The sequence below is a fragment of the Pteropus medius genome, unplaced genomic scaffold (genome assembly GCF_902729225.1).
Source record: "Pteropus medius unplaced genomic scaffold, Ma_sr-lr_union100, whole genome shotgun sequence".
In the NCBI taxonomy this organism is placed as follows: domain Eukaryota; kingdom Metazoa; phylum Chordata; class Mammalia; order Chiroptera; family Pteropodidae; genus Pteropus; species Pteropus medius.
Window position 1 is genome coordinate 23,376,747 of NW_024346667.1, and position 20,707 is coordinate 23,397,453.

Here is a 20,707-nt window from a genome sequence, read left to right on the forward strand (position 1 = left end):
CTAAATCTCCAATCTTGTTCACCTTTAATATGATCAAGTACATCTGCAAACTCAATTCCATGTAAATGTTTGTTTCTGGATGTTTTAATTTTTATCGAATTTCGCTTGACACAGAAAGCCTTACCATAAAATTTGTCTTTCAGCCTGAAACATCATCCTTTCCATGCTTTCCACATATTAGAATATGGTTCACTTCCTGGCAACTAACCAAGCATGGCTCTTTTATCTCTGTCAGAATAAAAGAAATCCCCTTTTAAATTACAAAAGTTGAAATTGCAGGGAAGATGTCCATGCATGTGGTTCTGAGTGAAGGAATAGTTCTATTAAAATATATCAAACTGTTAAAAATGACCTTATTGCCTCTAGGTGGCACACTACCATTATTATTTTTTTTTCTTTAGAAAAGTCCCCACTTTTTAGTCACCAGGTAGCACAGGTGTCTTTTCCCAGTTCTAAAAATCAGCCAGTTTTTAAAAAACTTTTAAATTCTTTTCTATGTATTCTGAAGTTGCCTTGGCCTTCTGCTGTTTTGTTTTGATTCACATGTATGTTAATCTGTCTCAGTGTTCAGACATTCTATGTCAATTATTTGCAAACATACTACAGTTTCTACCTTAATAACATTTTATATATACATACGTAAACTCTACAATCAACTACTGGCATTTATTGGCTGAATCTGCCTAAGAGTATTACTTATATAAACAAAATCTAAGGATGTAAATACAAAAGAAGTTTACTTCATGACATTTCTCAACTGAATGGTGTTACATAAGCAAAATATTAATTTTGTTTCTATATAAACTGCATTTTTATGCCATATGTAATTTTGCTTTAACCTACCATTTATATGAAGATGATATGAATTTGAATGTCAAAAACAATGACAGAAGGGCATTAAGTAGTATGTCTAATAATCTCCTTATGTATGAATTGTCTATCAAAAAGTAAAGTGAAAGCACTCTTTCAATTGGACCACTAGGCATTTAATATTTGCCTTTCACTTCTTTTCAAAGTCAGTTTTGTTTCCCAATAACATTTGAAGAAAGATTAACTTTGAATTCTCCTTTAAGTATTAGAGGATTTTCAGATAGACTTTGAATTCAATTTATGAATTAGTGTGTCATTTTGAAATAAAATTCTAATTGATGAAAAACTTTGATTCCTTATTTTTAGTTATTGTAATAAATATAATCATAATACATCAAAACCAGTAATATTTGCATTGTGTCATAGAGAGTGTTTTGTAAATATTTCACTCTCTGGACTTGAGATTTTCTGTGAATCCAGAAGTAATGTAGTCGTTATATGTAGCAAATACATTTCAGTGAAAAAAAGCGCCTCCTGGGGTTGTATCAGTCACAGAAACAGGATGAGAAACAAGTTTTTGTAGGTGCTTGATGTTTCTAGTCACTAGGCTACAAAGAGATTGAAGTTGAGAATGATGATAAAATGTGACAGGCATTTCCTACCCTTAAAATGCTCTTTTTCATTGCATTTAACCTCAATATTCTATGAGATTCCTGGTGATTCTTAGTATTTCCTCCCATAATTCATGAGTACTGATTAGATCTAATGTTTCCTGAAAGAAATAAATTATATATCATGCCAAATAGCCTCTTAATTTTCTTTTTAATATAATTTATGTGCTTGAGAAAATATTGGCTAACCACATATTTGACAAAGAACTTGTAACTGGAATATATAAAGGGCTATGAAAACTCGACAATAAAAATAGAAACAGTTCAATCAGAAAAAGGGCAACAGACATTTCACTGAAGATATACGGATGGGAAAATCATCACATTAAAAAATATTGAACATCATTAAACATTAGGGAAATAAAAATTAAAACCATGATGAGATATGACTATACCCACATCAGAATGACTAAAATACAAACAGTGACAACATCAAATGCTGATCAGTACGTAGAGAAACTGGATCACTCACACTTTGCTGGTGGAAATTTAATATGGGATAGCCACTCAGGATAACATTTTGGCAGTATCTTATAAAAATAAGCATGCAATTGCCATGTGACCTAATAATTGCACCCAGATATTTATCCCAGAGAAATAAAAACTTATTTTCAAATAAAACCTGTATACAGATGTTTTAGCAATTTTATTTGTAACAAACAAATATCTGTCTATGGATGAATGATTAAGCAAAGTATGGTATATCCATATTATAGAATATTACTCAACAATTAAAAGGAACAATCTCCTGGTGCACAGAACAACCTGGGTGAATCACCAGAGAATTATGCTGAGAAAAATCATAAAAGATTACATACTGTAATGATTCCATTTATATAACACTCTTGACATAAGAAAATTTGAGAGCTGGAAAACAGATTGTTGCCATAAGGGGTTAGGAGTGCGGGCTGGGTGTATCTGTTCTGTATCTTATGGTGGTGGATATTCCACATACCTATGCATGTGTTAATATTGCATGGAAACACACACACACACACACACACACACACACACACAAACACACAAACACGCATACAAGGCATGCATATATGTAAAACAGCTGAAATTTGAATAAAGTCTGTAAATTGGATCCAAGTTAATTTCTTGTTGTGATATTTTACTATAATTTTACAAGCTGTTAAATTTGAATGAGGCTAGATAAAAAAAGGGTGCATAGGACTCGACATTATTTGCAACTTCCTATGAATATATAATTATTTAAAATTAAAAGTTAAAAAACTGATGTGCTTATTTTTTTCCCAGAGCTTATGCTATGCTTATTTCCCAGAGATTATACTAATTTCTATTTTGAGGCTATGATTATTATTATTATGATAGTTATATGTTTGATCACAAAAGGCACAATTATTAGATGTAAAAGTGTTAAATGCAAAAATGTTTTGTTTAAATAATTTTTGTCAGAAATTTGTACTCTTCTTAAACTTTTAATGTGTTATAGATATTCTAAGACTATTTTCACTTAAAATTTCCTAAGATTATGTTTCCTTGTCATATAGGAGGTGTAGCCTACAATTTTTTCCTTCCATATTTGATTTAGAGTATGTTATTTAGCCCTTGCTCTTGATAAACCTCAAAATAGTGTGAATCAAAAATGAAGACGTCTGGTACATGACACATGTAGATTTTTATGATCTTGGCAGAATTCTTAATGCATCCTTTGTGAAAAGATTAACTTATTATCAAAACAAATTTCTCATATAATACCATTGGTATAACTAAAAATTTCCTAAATAAGTTTCTAACAAAATATAAATCGATTACCTAAAATATATATCTAATTCTCTAAGACCAACTTCAAGTCGCAGTGTCATGGCAACAGCAGAAATGAGGCTTTAAAACACGATCATTTGTTTTAAGGAAGCAATAAACTTCAACATCTTAGCTCTTACATGATTCTAGCATGAATCTTTTTTGAGGCCAGTCTTCCTGAATTCTGGATATATTTCTAGGCCAAATTCACCAGTTTGAAAGCAATTAAAAATCTTTGACCTATGTACATACCTCTCCAAGTTTTTCAGCTTTCATGTTATTCTTTTTATTTTTTTTTTTTTTTTTTATCTTTCTACCCTAAGAGGCTTTGGGCTGAGCTTTCCCAACATTCTGACAAACAACTACTCTTTGAAGAGATCATAGCTTCTCCTTCTTGCTCAGAGTATGAGGTACTGTATATGTGACCCAGAATTAAGCAATCAGAATTAGACCAGAGTGGCATTTATTAAGCATCCTCCTATTGTGTGTGTGTGCATGCACATGCATGCGTGTGTGTGTGTGTGTGCGTGCCTAAGATGGGGAGGATTGGTCAGGGGTGTTTGTGTAGGGAGAATAAAAAGACTAAAGAAACGAACCCAAATGAGTGGAATATTTTTTTCAGGGTTATATATCATATCGTTGACTAGGCCAGACACTAAAATTTCTCCATGTTAATTTAGAAAAAATCTCTAATTTAAAACCTTTAAATAATATGGCAAGGTTATGGGATTTAGAATCAGATCAGTGTTAGAGTACTGACTTTCTAATATGTTCCAACCTTATGAACTTGAATGAGTTAATCCTGTGTTCTTTAATATTCTTACGTGTAAACAGAGGCTTGTAATACTGTCTTAAAATGGCTTTCATTAAGATTTAATAAGTTTGTGTACATGCAAAACAAATTTTCAAAATATTAAGATCCATTTAAATATAAGGTGTTATTGCTCCACAGTATGCACTATATTTTAACGTATGTCAATTTACATGTGTAATGTGTGTGTGAGTATATTATATGTGTACATAAATTTACTACATGAAGGCTGAGAACAGGCTTTTCTTTTTCTTTTAAAACAAATATTTTTACCAATAGCCCAGCACGTAGAAAGTACCTAAAAATATCTGTTGAATGAATGAATGGGTGATGAACTTCAAGGAAAAAGAATGCTCAAATCTAAAGATTTAATTTATCCTAATTTAACTAGTTTCAGGATAAGAGTAAGCTCAGAAACTTTTAGAGCAGGAACTGAATTTCAGCATCTTCTAAGTGAAATTAAATAATTTTAGAAATGATGGTAAATGTTTTTTTAACAGTTTCATTTTATTGGTACTGACATAGCTATGAGCATCAATCATCACATTCTTCTGATCATAAACCTTAAGTAATTCCTATTGCTTGGAAAATAAAATCTAGTTTTTTACTGTGGCACTAACCTTTCCAAATTTAGTTTTCCATATTACCATTCTTGTCTCTTTGGGATATTTTCTGTATGTCCCATCTATCCTACTTTTCCCATGCTTTTGCTTCCTTGCCTGTGTCCAGGCTTTATCCTCATTTTGGAGTGTCTTTTGATTTCTTTCTGTAGAATCAGATTCCACCTATCTGTTCAATTCTGTCTCTAATGCCATTTTCCTCATAAAGCCTATGCAGATGTCCTTAGCAATAATCTCTTCCTGCCTCAATATCCACTTTATGTTTACCCTCTCGAAACCCTTGTCACTTCCTAGTCTAAATGGTAAACGTTTTGATAGCAAATTCTATGTCTGATTTACCTTTCTATTTTTTAAAACTGATTTACCTTTGTAATTTTTATAATTGGCATACAATATCTTATTAATTCCATGTGTACATCATAGTGATTCAATATTTATATACATTATGAAATGATTATCGCAAGCTACCTTTGTGTTTTCAAGATTATCTACATTGTCAAGCATTTACTAATTATTTGTTTATTGAACAAATTGAATGCATATACATTTTCATGTTTCTGCTGGTAAACAACTTGTTTTTATCATTAATCATTATTTACAATAAGGAATATATAGATGTCCATGATTTTGACATATTAATCATTATTATATTTAATTTATTTGGCAAAAGTGCAAGATACTTGTACTGGGAAATGATAGTCTTTTCAGCAAATGGTGCTAAAACAATTGAACACCACGTTAAAAAAAGGCAAGAAACAAAGAAAAGGAAATTTAGATTCTTACTTCACCAATAACAAAAATAAACTCCTAATGGATCGTATATCCAAATGTAGGCATTAAAAGTATAAAACTCAGAAGAAAATCTTTGAGATCTTCAGTTACACAAAGTGATCTTATATATAACATCAAAAATATAATCTTTTAAAGAAAAAACTTGGATTTCATCTAAATTAAAAATTAAAGTTTTATTCCTCAAAAGACACTAGTAAGAAAAGAGGAAAGACAAGCCAGAGACTCTGAGAAAATACATGTGAATCATATATTTAATAAAGAAATTACATCAAGAATATATAAAAACTCTTATAATCAATGAGAAAACAACCAAAGTAAAGAATGGACATAGGATATGAATAGGCATTTCAATATATGGGTGGCAAATAAGCACACAAAAAATATGCTCAACTTATTAGTCATTAGAAAAATGCAAATCAAAGCCACAATGAGACATAGTACCACACTCTGTAGAATGGCTAAAATTAAAGTGATAGAGATTATCAAGTGTTTTCAAGAATATGGAGAATCTAGAGCCCTGATATATTGTTCCTGGCAACATATATACAAAGCTGCATCGTAAAGCAGTTTTATGTTGTCTTAAAAATGTTAAACATATACTTGCCATGTTACCTAGCAATTCTACTTCTAAGTGTCTACCTCTTCGAAGTAAAAACAAATATCCACACACAAAGACTTCTATGTAAACGTTGATAATAGCATTGCTCATAATAGTTCCAAACTGAAAACGATCCACATATCCATATCCAATTGATGAATAGATAAACTATAAAGACAGAAAACAGATCAATTGTTGCCTGATTCTGAGAATGGAGATTGCCTACAAATGAGCATGCAAGAACTTTCTGGGAGTAATGAAAATGCTTTAATACTGAGTTAGAGTGTTTGTAAAACTATATCTATTTACTAAAATGCATTGACTTTTAGTAAATAAACTCATTGACTGGTAAGACTGATCATTTGTGAATTTTACTCTTTGTAAACTATGCTTCAGTGAAGCTGGAGGGAGAGAAGGGAGGGATAGAGAAAGGGAGGGAAGGAGGCAGAGGGCGAAGAGAGAGAGAGAGATTGAGAGAGAGAGAATGAATTTAGGTCTGAAATTGGGGAAAGTCTCTAAGGTAATAATGTTTAAGCTTAGACCTCAAAGGTGAATAGAAATTAAGAAGGTAAAGACTATTCTAGGCAGGAAATCTGAGACAAGAAAGAATGGACCTTTTAGGTGACCAAGGAAAGGCCAGAATTTGGAATTTGGTGATAGAAAGAATGAATGATGAGAGATGACACAGGAGAAGTAAACATGAACAGGTCATATAGAGCATGCAGGAAGCACTAAATAATTATTTGTTAAATGAATGAGTAAACGAATGTATTGAAAACTTCAGTGATAACTCAAATCTCTCAAAACCATTATGATTTGAACTATTACCTTGTTAGAAATATATGTTATTGATTCCAAATCTGCTTTCCTATAGATTATATCTTTGATCCCATTTCTATAAATCTAGGGCAATTCAGATGTTTAGTCCTCAAAGGTTTATATGAAACCAACATGGCATTTTATAGTCTTCTCCAGGATATAGTTCATCATTCCCTTAACTACTTCTTACCTGACTTGTTTTATAGATCCTTTATCTTTTAGCTTGATAGTGACTTTGATGTATCCCTGTTCAAATATTTCCCCTGTTCAAATATGACCCTTAGAACTGAGAGCAATTTGCACAGAGACTGGAGCCAGCAATGAGTAGAGCAGTTCAGTCTTAAGTATCTAGTCACTGCCTGATACTAGTAGAGCCTAGGATCAGAGAAGCTTTTCAAAAACTATATTGTGACATTGACATTTTATGACACATTTAGTATAGAATAAAATCTCTTTTAAAAAAACACATACTACTATAGCTCGATTGCTTTTTCTCCACGTTATTACCATAAAATTAAAACTTATGTTTATCTCTATTATTTTTTATAAATATTTTTTCATATATACAGACTGAAATTATTTTGGATTCTCATTCATTCACAATATGAATTGAGCATCTATACTAAGTAAATGTGGTAATCAAGGGGTGAGGTGCTTGTTATAGAAATGCTCACATTTTAGTGGCTTTGCTTTAATATATAATCACATTTTTTTTTCTTGCTTCACCCCAGCACTTAAAAGTAAAGAGTTCAAGGTTAAGGTTGGCACATTTTTGGAAACTTTTCACAAAACTTATTTTAATAGATTAATAAATACTATGTCAATCAACTAGCACTACAATTATTCCTGAACCTTCAAATTCAGGCTGAATTCTAGGTATGTTATGCCTTCCATCTTTCTCTGTGTCATCACTTCATTTGTTCTAAGGAGAAAATGAATTTAATGTATCATTTATGAGATAGAAGGTCCTGGTTAGTCCATCTTCCTCTTCTAGGAGTTCCCATCACATTCCCTGGGATTAGGGTTGTCCCTCTGGCGATAATGTTAAATTCACTGGTTCGTAATATTAATGAAAGTATTTGTAGTTTGAGTAAAATTTACTGATCAATTATTAGCTGTTATACTCAGTATCAAGTCTTAAATAGATGATTTCATGTAATCTTTACATTAGCTTAATGAAGTAGGTTCTATATTGTTTGCATTTTATATATGAGGAAATGGAATCAAAGAGCATTAAGTAACTTGCCTAAAACCACCCAGTTAACAAGGGCTGCACTCGTTAAACATCATGTTATACTGCCCTTCTTGAAAAATCAGAACCATTACATTTCCTGTCTAAAGTGATGCCTCAACGCTTGCCTGTGGGTTGCTTTAGGAAAATGGTTATAGTAAGGGAGTCATGAATTTTAAAAGATGGTCTGAACATAGAAGAATGAGTAAAGACTCATACCTTGCCTTTGTGCAGGTTCTGATCTCTATATCTACTTTTTGCACACTCAGCTAGACGACTTGAAATCTAAGCTTATTTTTTGTAAGCAAGATGTTAGTGGCCTTTTTGCTATTCGGGAGCTAATTAAAATGAACTTGACACTGCCATCTAAGTTTCATGGCCTCTACAAGAGTTCTGTGAATTTCTAGCAGATTTACATTCTCGGAGTCACTTTGTCCTGTCCCTCTTTTTTTCTCTGAGAAATTCATCTCCCTTTGAGATTTCCTACAAAAATAGCATTTGTTCAAAGCATATTGAGTTGAAGAGATTTACTGAATATGTTTGAGACAGTGTTTTCATGCTACAGAGAAGACAACTTTAAATGAAATGGTAGACATGATCATGTAGATTTCTACGAAACAGTCCCTTCCTTACATATTTCTTCCAAATAGCCATTCTTATTTTGAAATATTAAAATTTGAGGTTTTTTTCTTAGCAAAGACAATTAAAATTGTGTAAGTTCATCCCTACTAAACTTAGATCTGCTTCTGGGCATCATTATTAATTTGTTTCAGTTATCCTTCTACTATGGAGTGAGTTTTCTTAGGCCTTACTCCCCAATATTTCTAAACTCTCTTTACCTCTTAAGTTCTATTTCTCTCACTTTTTTCCTTTTGATTTCTGAACAAAAATTGACTTATTTTTGTAAATTTAATTCTCTCCTTCAAGTTTTGGTACTTTGCCCCAGGTAGGCTATGTTTCTCAATGACAGATCTTACTTATATGTGGGATATAAACCTAAAAGCAACAAACAAACATGACAAACAAACAGAGACTCATAGACATGGACAATAGACTAGTGGTTACCAGAAGGTAGGGAAGAAGGGGGAGTGGGGAGGTCGATGGGGTAAAAGGGGTCAAATATGTGGTGACAGAAAGAAATCTAACTATGGGTTTTGAACACGCAATATATATATATATATGCCTTACTGTTAAATTGTACAACTGAAACTTACTGGATTTCGTTAACCAATGTCATCATAATAACAATTTTTTTAAAATTAAAAAGATAAAGAATAAAATTCACCTAGTTACATAGATTTTTACCTCCATTCCTTCTCACCATTGATTACAGATTCTCCCACATATTTCTGTGAAAATATCTGTCTTTGATTCAAATAGGTGTGTATCTTATGACAAGAGTATAAGTATACATTGCTGTATTCTAATTTTAAGACACCTTTTTGCCTTCTTAAGTAGAACTTTAACTTTATATCAATTCTCTTTTTTATAATTCCATATTTATTTTGGTACTCATGAGATGGGTGTTGAGGGTTTCCATTTCTTCCCGAATTCTACTCACATATGAATCACTTCTTATAGCCTAAACTCCCAGTTTGTTTTCCTCCATCCATGTTAAAGGATTGCCTAGAACGGAATCTTTTAACTTTTTTTTTGTTGTTGTTCATGTAGACCAGTTTTAGAATGTGATGAAAGCTGTGAACTATCTCCTTAAATATATGCATATATAACATTTTTTCCCCCTACAACATCAGGGCTTTACCTACTTTTTGAAGCCCACCCATGAACTCTTGGGCCTGTAGATATCAAATTAAGTAATATTGTAGTACAGTTACTATAGCCTAGAGTATGTAGCAGTATGTGCTGAATCACTTTGAAAATTTATTTTTATTATTCGTAGGTTCAGTTTCCTTGTTACATGTTTTTTAAAGATTTTTTTGAGGAGATATTTTGCATGAATGCAAACTGTCAGATTACTACATTCTTACCATTTTGTGGAGAGGACACTATGTAATTGGTCAAAGTCTCCTATAGTTCCCCTCCACACAGAACAAAGTGACACTTCTCTTTTAAAACACATTAAGGGTTGAAAAAGTCATTAGGATGTGAATATGGATATCTCAGGAATTGATGTACTACAGTTTGAGCCGTTATATTAATGAAAGTGAGATTATCATAAAAATGAATCATATAGCCATAAACTTGTAAAACACAGAGGGATCCATTAGTATGTCAGTGGAAATGATTGGATGATATCAAAGAAAATGGGTTTTGTCTTATGACAAAATGAGCAAGTGTGAGCAGAACATATAGCTGAATCTTGAAAACTCCAAGAGGATTTAAAAGCTAAAACTACCCTTATATCTTAAAAGTTTTAAAAGTCATTCTATTGTTGAAGATGATTACATTGAAATAATATTATTTATTATATCAACTAATATAGAAATTAATTACTATAAGATTGTTAATTTCTACCAATCTTTTAATATGTGCAGAATTTCTGCTGGTATATAGACATACCTTCTATGCCTGCATCTATTTCAGCAGCCTAAGAATCTGATATAAATTCCCTTCTTTAAAAGCTGTTCGATCTCCTGTTTAGAAAAGTGGCTTTTGGAATAGAAGTGACATAAAATTAAGTTATTAAAAGTTTACTTTTATTTCTTGTGCTTGCAATTGGAGTAGAATTGGAACTTGCCTTTTACATTAAAAAAAAGTGAGTAGAGTTTCTTAAGATGACTATAGCAATTAGTTATTCTTGAAGTTAGAAACTTGCTTGACAACATTCAGTGTGGCAGAAATGAGGGGTTATTGACCCTGTTGAGAGTAACCTGGGTGATGTTTTGGTAAATTTTTGATATAAAGATTTTTGGGAAGTCTCACTCAGCTAAGTATTTGGAGTTTATGATTTTACCTTATTATCGTCTAAAAATATTCTCACATCTCAATCTAGAAATAAAGACTTCATATGATTTTATATCTTCCTTCTTGTGTTTTAGAAAACAGAAAAGTCTATACAAGATATATTTTGAGTGTATGTGAAATGTTGAAAACTAATTGAAGTCACGATATATTATCTATTTGTTCAAAAATTTGTGAACTCATAAACAAGACTGTAGGGAAAAATTTTCATATAAATTTTAATGCTTTATATATGCAATTGTGATTTCTAGAAATAAAAGCAGAATGCTTCATAAGATGGTCAGTTAGTATTTATTAAATTGACACAATCATGAATAAGGCAAGGAAAGCCTTCTCTGACTCCATAAGACAAACATTTAAGTAGATATTTTAAATACGATGTGATAAGTGCTAAGTGATAGGGAACATAGAATGTGATGGGGTACTAATACCTGGGCAGGTAGGTTAGTCTAGGATCTCTGAGAATACTATTATCTTGTCCTTCATTGTATCTCAAAACAAATCACAGCTCCTTGAAAACTGCAGATGTTTAACAAGTATTTATTAAATGTATAAATGAAGACCTTATGCCTGTCCTCTATTAGCTAACAATCTGATGGGAGATAGACATGTAAAGTTGTCATAATTATATGCTTGTAATAATAATGATGAAGATGACCATTTAGTAGCTATTTCTTTTGTAGTAAAAACTATGGTATATGTTTTACATTTATTATTTCTAATCTTTTAAGCAATCGTGAAAGATAATAATTATAAACTAGAGGCTGACATTTCTGTAATACATACTATGTGCTAATTTTTCTTTTTTCTTTGGTGGAAAGTGGGTTAGTTAGAAGAAGAAAGCCAAGTGTGAGTTTTTTTTATAGGCAAAAGATACATCCTGAATAAAGATACAGAGATATCAATGAATGATGTTTTCAGGCATGAAGATAGTTATTCACTTTATTTCAATGATCAAATAATTTGTGAAAGTTGTTTGGAATTCAGTTTTACCCTGGACCTACTGCCCCTCTGAACTTCACGTGACATGAGTCATTATTTTCCATGAAGGTGAATTTTTTAATGTTAGATTAAATCTTACTTTTTTTTAGTATATGTTGTTATATACCATGATCTTGGCTTCATTATGGCTGGAGGAGAGAAGGTCATGATTCTCTGTCATGCCAGAGAAAGTATGAGTGTGACATCTATGAGAATCGCAGAGGAAAGAGGAATTATACTGTACTGGATCTTAAAATTCTTATGAAATGTTCTTTTACACTCTTGAAGGCCCAGTCTCTTGGAAATTGCTGATGAAATAGCTCTCGGTCTCTCTGCCATGTTTCCCGCCACTGCTTTTATACTAAAATAATGCAAAGAAAGAAAAACATGAGATCTCAGCTGCTCTAAAAAAATCCACTTTTGGTTTCTCTGCTTTTAAAATATGGCAAAAAATGATTTAAGCAAATTATTAGTCACACTAGTGTGAGGATCTGACAAATTATAGATGAAAATGAGAAACCCCTCTAAGAGAGGTTTCTAATAAAACCGTCAACACTCTCTTTAAGAGGCTCAGCTGGAGGCAGCCATAGTCTCTAAGATTCCTAGCTTCAGTTGTCTTTTTTCTCCTTTATTGAAGTGCTCACATCAACCACAGGTGGTAAGCGGTAGTCAATTAAGTTCCCACTTTCAAAATTAATAGTATTATGCAGTCTGATAGTCTCATACTCTTGGCCTATGTGTTTAACTGTTAGGCCACAGTTACTTTCTGTTTTTCACAAGAGAATACATTAAATTCAGCAACAGGAGCTGACCAGTGAGCCCTTCCGTCTCTCCCTCCCTCACCTAACAAGCTGTCAGCGGGGCATCACCAGCATCACCTTGTGTGGGAGTGATCCTCTTCCTAGAATCCCCCCCAAAACCCCCCACCGCCAGCAGCGCCTATTTCCTGTACCTGCCTCTGACTTCCAGGTGTCCACTTGAAATGTAGTGGAAGTACTAAAGGGGACATAAAGCTATCTAGGTTCACACTTTTCTTCCTTGAGATGTCTGAGGCAGCAAGTATAAACACATTTTATTAGCTGCGTTATCTTCTGCTACCCGAAGCCATTTTGATTAATAAGATTGAGAGATTTACATATAATTCAAAATTCACATTATAATTACTTTTCATATTTATTTCAGAGTGCTCTTACTCCTGTTTCTCTAGACATTTTGTTGTTGTTGTTAACATATCTATATCATTTCAAGCCCCGTCTTCACCAGCAGAGGTTCAGATGATTGCAGTAATCTTTTAACTTATAGCATTCCCAAGACACCCTTACCTCCATTCCCACCTGTATTCCATCCTACACGTTCGTGGCAGATTAATCGTTATGTTATATTTTTTGTTTGAGAACTCAAAAGACTTTTCAAATTTCTATTACATCAAATCTTAGGTAATTCAGGAAGTAGATGGCAATATATCTAGAGGCAAAAGTCCTGTATTTGGCTTCAATGACCTACTAATTCATTTTTTCTCCTTTCCTGATCTATCACTGTATTTCTTTCATTTAAAAATATACTTTGACCACTGCCAGACCAAATTCTATCTTTCTTGATAAATAATTTGCAATCTTTTCTGACGAACTGCCCTTACGGTCAATTATTTCATATTCTAAGATGATTCAAAGAACAAACCTTCATCTATCATTAGAAAAATTCTGCACATTTTGCATTCTACTCCATAATATATTTGTGTTCACCTAAAGATAACATTTCAAATCATTTTCCATTGAATCAAGTTCTAAAATATTCAGCATGTTTATTTTGTGGACTTTTGAGGATTCAGACATGTTCTCCAGCATTATTTCATTCAGGGCACGTCTTCAGTTTGAGAAGATGGTCTTTACATTGTTCATTTCCTTTGTATCATGCTTTTCAGTCTTCCTGCTTATTTTTAAGCCGATCCATCTCCCATTTCTCTTTGAAGCCTTTCTGGTTAACTTCAGGCTTTACAGGTCTTCCCCATTTTTAGCTCTTAAACTACTAAATAATGCATCACAATTTTTTTGAGCATCTAATTAGAAAAAAACCTCAATTATTTACTGTCTTGCAATATTCTACCTGTATTAATTATATTTTTCCAGTTAGACTGTAAATTCCTTAAAGACAGAGGCTATATCTTATACTGAATGAATGTCACCGATAACACTTAATACATGTCTGAATATGAAATAGGTGCTCAATAAATCCCTTTTGAATGAATAAGGTGCTTGATTACAGATTTCTTATTGGCAAGAATTGCTGGCAAGAGAGTTGAAAAGGTGAAAATCATTCATATTTTGTTTTGATAGTTGAAATGTCTTTTTTAAACAAATAATTTACTGTGGTTCTCCTGGGCTGAGACTCTTCAGAGTGACCTTTTTGTGAGAAGGGAAATAAAGTGTGCTTTCCTTTGTATTTTTCTAGTTTTATTTAATTTCCTTTTCATATGTTAGAAACTCTTACCAGTGACAGTCACTGAAATAAATGATTAGATTGAGGGACAAATTCTAGTGCAAGGATAATCTAATTTTAACTCCTAGTGATTATTATTTTTTTTCTGAATCCTTTTATGCCCGTGGTCTTACCACATTTAATAGTTGGCTACATGCTGTTTTTTCCTCTAATAATTTTTATACAGAATTTGTTCACCTAATAAGGACAGAACCTATTTCTGCAAACACTAGTGTACCCCACTGTGCTGGGAACCCTAAATATTTGACTGATTGGTGCTCCAGCCTGAGCTTAGACACAACTGAGAAATGAGCAATATATGTATAGAAGAAAGTGCCAGAAGGCTAATCTTTTATTTCATATTCAATTTGCATGTTATACTAATACTATGACATTGTATGTATCTATAAACATTTACTTTTTTAAATGCTTCCAAGTTATAATCTTATTTTACCCTCTTTGATGTTTTATCCTACATTCTTTTACAAGAATGCCTCTGGTTGATTTTATAAACTACATATGACACTCGTAATTCAGTTTCTATTATCCTTTGTGTCAGAGCAGTTTTAAATAATCTTTTTATAGAAGATTTTTGCTTTAAAAATCAAACACCATTTTCCTCAATTTTACAGTTTTGAAGGTTTTCTGTAGGCTTTTAAATATTTTTAGCACTCTATAAATTTTCCCAGCACATCTAATGATGAATTATAACCTACAAAGTTTATATATCACCATCATTGGAAATCTCTCACCGTGTACTAATAATACAAAGTTGCCATCAGTAGAAACACATTATCTATTTGTCTGTCTGTCTGTCTGTCTATCATATCTATCTATCTATCTATCTATCTATCTATCTATCTATCTATCTATCTATCTATCATCTATCATCTATCATCTCTGATGTCCTGTGCCTCCCAGGGCCAAGAGATGGAACAGTTATTATCCTTACTTATCAGTGCCACATCCATTTAACTTTTTTCTTTCTCATTCAAAAATCTTAGCTTCTTCCAAGTATATACCACTCACTACCCACAACTTCTATAGCCTCCTGATCACTCTCATTCACTGAAAAATTTAGCTCCCAGATCATTATTGTCTTCCTCTCTACTCCTAATACAGTAATTATTCATGGTCAAAATTTATCATGTGGATGAGTCATCCAACATCCTGGCCTTCTAAATAATAAATCTAATTTATAAAAATCTGTCCTCCACCTACCTTGATCATCTGCTGCCATGGTCATATATATCCTAAACCTTTCCATATCAATAATTACATCAGCTCTTCATTTTCTAATTCCAAAAAATCTTTTAACCTAATTAAAACTTTGTAACCATATTTTACTTTTCATCCTTCTTCTCTTATCTTTGCTTCCTTCATATCAGAGAGTCCACACTTATCTAAGTGGCTTCTGTAACAATCACAACTTCTTTGCCTCTTTCTTCCTCTACTTCTTCTACTGTTGAAATCTCAAACTTGATTTATACCAAATTATTTTTCTTCTCTGTGGCTTCCCTGGAGAAGCTATTTTTTAAAAATGAAAATCATAAAATACAGTATGGTTTTTATAATGAGTATTTCATATTTTTATTTGCAAATTATGTGCTATTATTTTATATGAGTAAAATTTATAATAAAATTATGTTTGTGATATATTTGTATCCTTTATTTTCCCAGAGAGCTTAACAAATATTGTTAAACATATGCTAGCATAATACTGCTAATATACATGTCGTATGAAGCATATCTGAAAAAATAACTCTTGATATTCTCTCTTCACAGCCCTCCCTATTACAGCTCCCTCAGTTTTCTCCATCCCGGTAAATGATAAAATCATTCAATCTATTGGAAAATCTTAAAACCTAGTAGTCATGCTTGGTTACTCCTTTTTCTTGTCTTTTATATCCAAACAATCAATCGTCCACTTCCACTGCCATCATCTTAATCCAGGACACCATTATTCATTGCTTGGACTATTGGAAAATTCTCTAAACTGGACTACAAGGCTTGTTCCTCTACATTTTTTTTACACACCAGTACAGTAATTTTCCAAAAATGTAAATCAGATCATGTCGCTTTTTTAATTAAAACACTTTGATGACTTCCCATTGCCTGTTGTAAGAAATGCCTTCCTCAGACAGATGCTCTTGGGCCACAAGCTTTTCATCTTCACCCTAGTGTACTAGTAATGATATGAAAAATATTTCCTTTGACGACTAGTAATATATGAAACATATTCAGGAAACCAAAATTAAGTGATATGGTTCTGTTCATATCTCCCTCCAACAAAGAATGAGATCGTGCCAAGACTGAATTAAATATTGGAATTCACAAGTTTGCTGCTTTTCTATTGCTCACATTGTTAATTTTCAGTTGCATTCAATTATAACAGCAGATGATTCCCCAATTTTTCTTGGCTTATATTTATTTTTGGTTTATTAACTCCTTTTGCAGAGATTACTATAGAACTGGTTTTTGGAAATTATATATACATATATAGAGAGACAGAGAGACAGAGAGAGATAGAGACAGAGAGAGACAGAGACAGAGAGATAGAGACAGAGAGACAGAGACAGAGACAGACAGAGAGATACAGAAAAACAGAGAGAGTGTGTGTATGTGTGTGTGTGTGTGTGTGTGTGTGTGTGTGTGTGTGTGTGTATGTTTGAGAAGAGAGAGCACAAGAGAATGAATTAAAGTCTCTCCTGCACAATGACCATCAAAACCTTAGGTGATACAGATCCTGCTTACCTATCTGGCTTCTCTCAACACTCTACCTCTCGCTTACTATCTCCCCCCTCCACCCACCTCCCATTCCCCTTTAAACATAGTTTGGTCCCTTTTTACTTAATATTACTCATGTTTTTTGTCTAGAGCAGAAGTATGGAAAATTCTTTCTTTCATTCTTATATATCTGGTTCTTTACCTTTTGGATAACAGCTCAAATATTACCTCCTCCAAAATATTTTCCCAGACCTCCATACCTAAAATTATCTCCCCTCACACTCATAATACTATCGATTTATCTTATTTATTTCTTTTTTATCACTTATTAAATTATGAAATTATTTTATTTGTTTACCTGTGATGTGTCTCTTTCCCACACCATAATACCAGCTTTATGAGGGCAATAATTATGTCAGCACTATTCACCATAGAGTCCTCAGTGTTTACAACAGTGCTTGTATATAATAAGTAATCAATCAACAATTTTGGATGAGTGAATGAGCGAATGGAGAATAGCAAATGACATTAAAATCACTGTCCTTAGGAAAGAGTCTCCCCACAAAATGATGTTTGTGAAGGACTCTTCTGGCATAATAGAGATATCCATGCTTAGGTTGGATGCAGAGTCCTAAGAGCCCTGCTTTCATGGCCAGATGCACACCTGTTGCTAATCACTAAGAACCTTCTCAAGCACAACAAGCTACCCATGATTTCCTTTTCTTCCTTGAGCAGGTCCTAGGAACTTAGTTTGCTCGTTTCTCTTCTGCCAGTGCCCGTAATCATATATTGTTTTCTGTTTCTTCCAAAGCTGCTTTCAGTGTGGAAGACAATTTTTTAACTCCTTACTTCAGTTCTCCTTCTAAATACATACCAATAAGTTCTATTTATGTTGGTTTGCAACCTTGGGAGTTCCCCAGGTGATATCTGAAACTGGCCACTGTACATGGAGGGCAAGGAGAGACAGAAGGGGGCAGACCACTTTAGATTGGTAGGTGGTGAGTTTAATAAGCAAGGGAACTTACTAAGCTTATCTTAGGTGCAGCAAAAAAAGTGGATCTTTTCACCCACCCACCAGAGGCTTATGAGTTTATATAGAGGCCTTAAATCAATTGCATATACCACCCAAGTATTTAGTCACATATACCAGCCAGATGGTCTCAATACATTGCTCTCTCAAGGCCATGTCCTTGAAAATGGCTCCCACTATGGGAACGGTGGCCAGAGAGTACATTCTAAGGACTGGGAAGGGGGTAAGAAGCCTCTGATTGCCTGAGTCCAGCTTGGAGGTAAACAGGTGGTTGCATCCTTTCGATTACCTTCTCCAACGATTCATTTTAGAGGTCCCCTATTCATTACTCAGGGAAGTCAATAGGGAATTGTACAAAAAACTATGGAAATTAAAGAATCTCACAAAGTTTCTTGGTGAAATTTATAGATCTATCCCTCATGGTTCCCTTGAAAATATGATTTTATCAAGATGAGACTTTTGTTAGTGGGATGACTTTGTATTTCAAGTGGAAAGAGACTTAATAGAGTGAATGAGAGTCTTGTAAAACCACTGGAAAGGCCAGAATAGTTGATGTCAGTAAAGGTGGTATGAACTTTCAAGTATGTTCCAGAAAATCAAGAAGTTGATGCTGCCTGCTCTTCAGGAGTCATTGGGAAACTCCCTCCTACTGTCATAGTTTCCCAGTCACATTCAGATGGGTATTATAAGGTGGGAACTTAAAGTAGGTGACACCTGGAGGCCACTTTGAAAAATCTCATGACTGCTGAAGTCTGTGCATCTATACACTAAAGCTTCTGGAAGATAAAGGCAATGGCTTCATTTCTCTTCTACTTCCGAATCTCATAGAAAGTGACTTTGTTGGCAAGATGCCAATCACATTTAAGCACTGAAAATAAGGAAGTCTGCGAAAAATATTGCCCAGGCTATTAGCCCCTGACATTCCAGGAAGAACCTAGAAAGTGGTAAGGATAAATTCTGGTTGCCAAAACAAACAAGCCATAGCCAAGACAAATTAAATAAATATTCCCCTTCCCCACCTTCAGATGAATGGAAACAAAAGCAAAGCAAAGCGGATTTCTTAAGAATGCCATTTTCTTATCAGGGAAGTTCCTAATTAAAAGATTCTTGTTCCACTGAACCTGTGATTTAGATACAATTTCTCATATCTTTTTCTTTGTTTTTTTTTGACATACGGTAAAAAAAATGATAAGATCTTTATAGGAGGAAAGGTGAAAGGATTAAAGAGTCAAATGGAATTTTCATTGATTCTGGATAATGTCTGCTCTTCAAAGATTTAAAAATGAAGCAAAAATATTATTTCTTATGTTATACTACTTGAGAATCTAGCTGAAGAGAGAAGATTAAAGCATACAGGAAAAACTGAGAGCAAATATGCTGTATGATGATAATAGGTTTGATTTTGTAGCTTGTCTTATGAGGAAGAACATATTAAAGTGTTTGGAATATTGGCAGAAAGATTGTCTAAGCCTTAAAGATCACTTGTACCTGGAGTGGTGAGAGGGAAGAACATTCAAAGTGCATGTGTGGAGGGAAGAATGACATAAGCAAAGCTGGAATGAGCACATGGAAGAATAGTGGGAGGTTTATTAAAACCTCTTGAAAAAATTTCTGTCTTAAATATGTTTGTTTAAACCAAGGGGAGCAGATTTTGCCTCCCTAAAATATGTCTCTTGGGGATATTGATTTTTTTTAAACTGGTTATTTTTAAGAAAAAAAAAAAAGATCAGGAAAAACTTTTGACCTTCCCCCTAATTGCCCTAAATAATTTAGATAGAGGATTTGCTCTGTGAAGGAAGCTGTCATCACAGATAACTATAGGTTAGTATTACCTAATATGTGGTAGACAGAGAGAAACCTAGCTAGGCCTATTTGATCAAAGTTCTTTCTCCATCTCATTGTTAAAGATGGCCCAGAGAACATTTATTTACCAAACTTTTGCTTTTCCATCTCCAGTGAGTTGCCTTTCTACCTTTTGAAGTCCCAAACCACAACCTCTTTCCTCCTCCAAGCCTTGTCCTTAGCTCCAGAATGACATATAAGGCTCACTGCCTAATGTATCCTTGGCTTTCATAGTCTTATGGCACCCCCGCATGTACATATGTATTAAGCTTGGACATTTTCTGCTGTTAATCTGACTCATGTTAATTTGATACCAGCCAGAAGGATTTAGAAAGGTGGGAATAAAATTAATTTTTGTGTTCCTACAAAATGTTAAGTGTATCACTAGAATTATAGATAGTAGTGCTCAATCTTAACTATTTGAAACAATTTATAAAATTCCCAAGCCCAATCATCAGAAATTCTGATTCAGTAGGGTCAGGATGTTACCCAGGAGTCTGTATATTTATAATCCTTCATAAGTGATTCTGGTCATGAGTTAGGTTTGGGAGCCACTGCCTAAGAGCATATAGCAATAATATTGTTCTGTGATCTGGAGCTATCAAAGA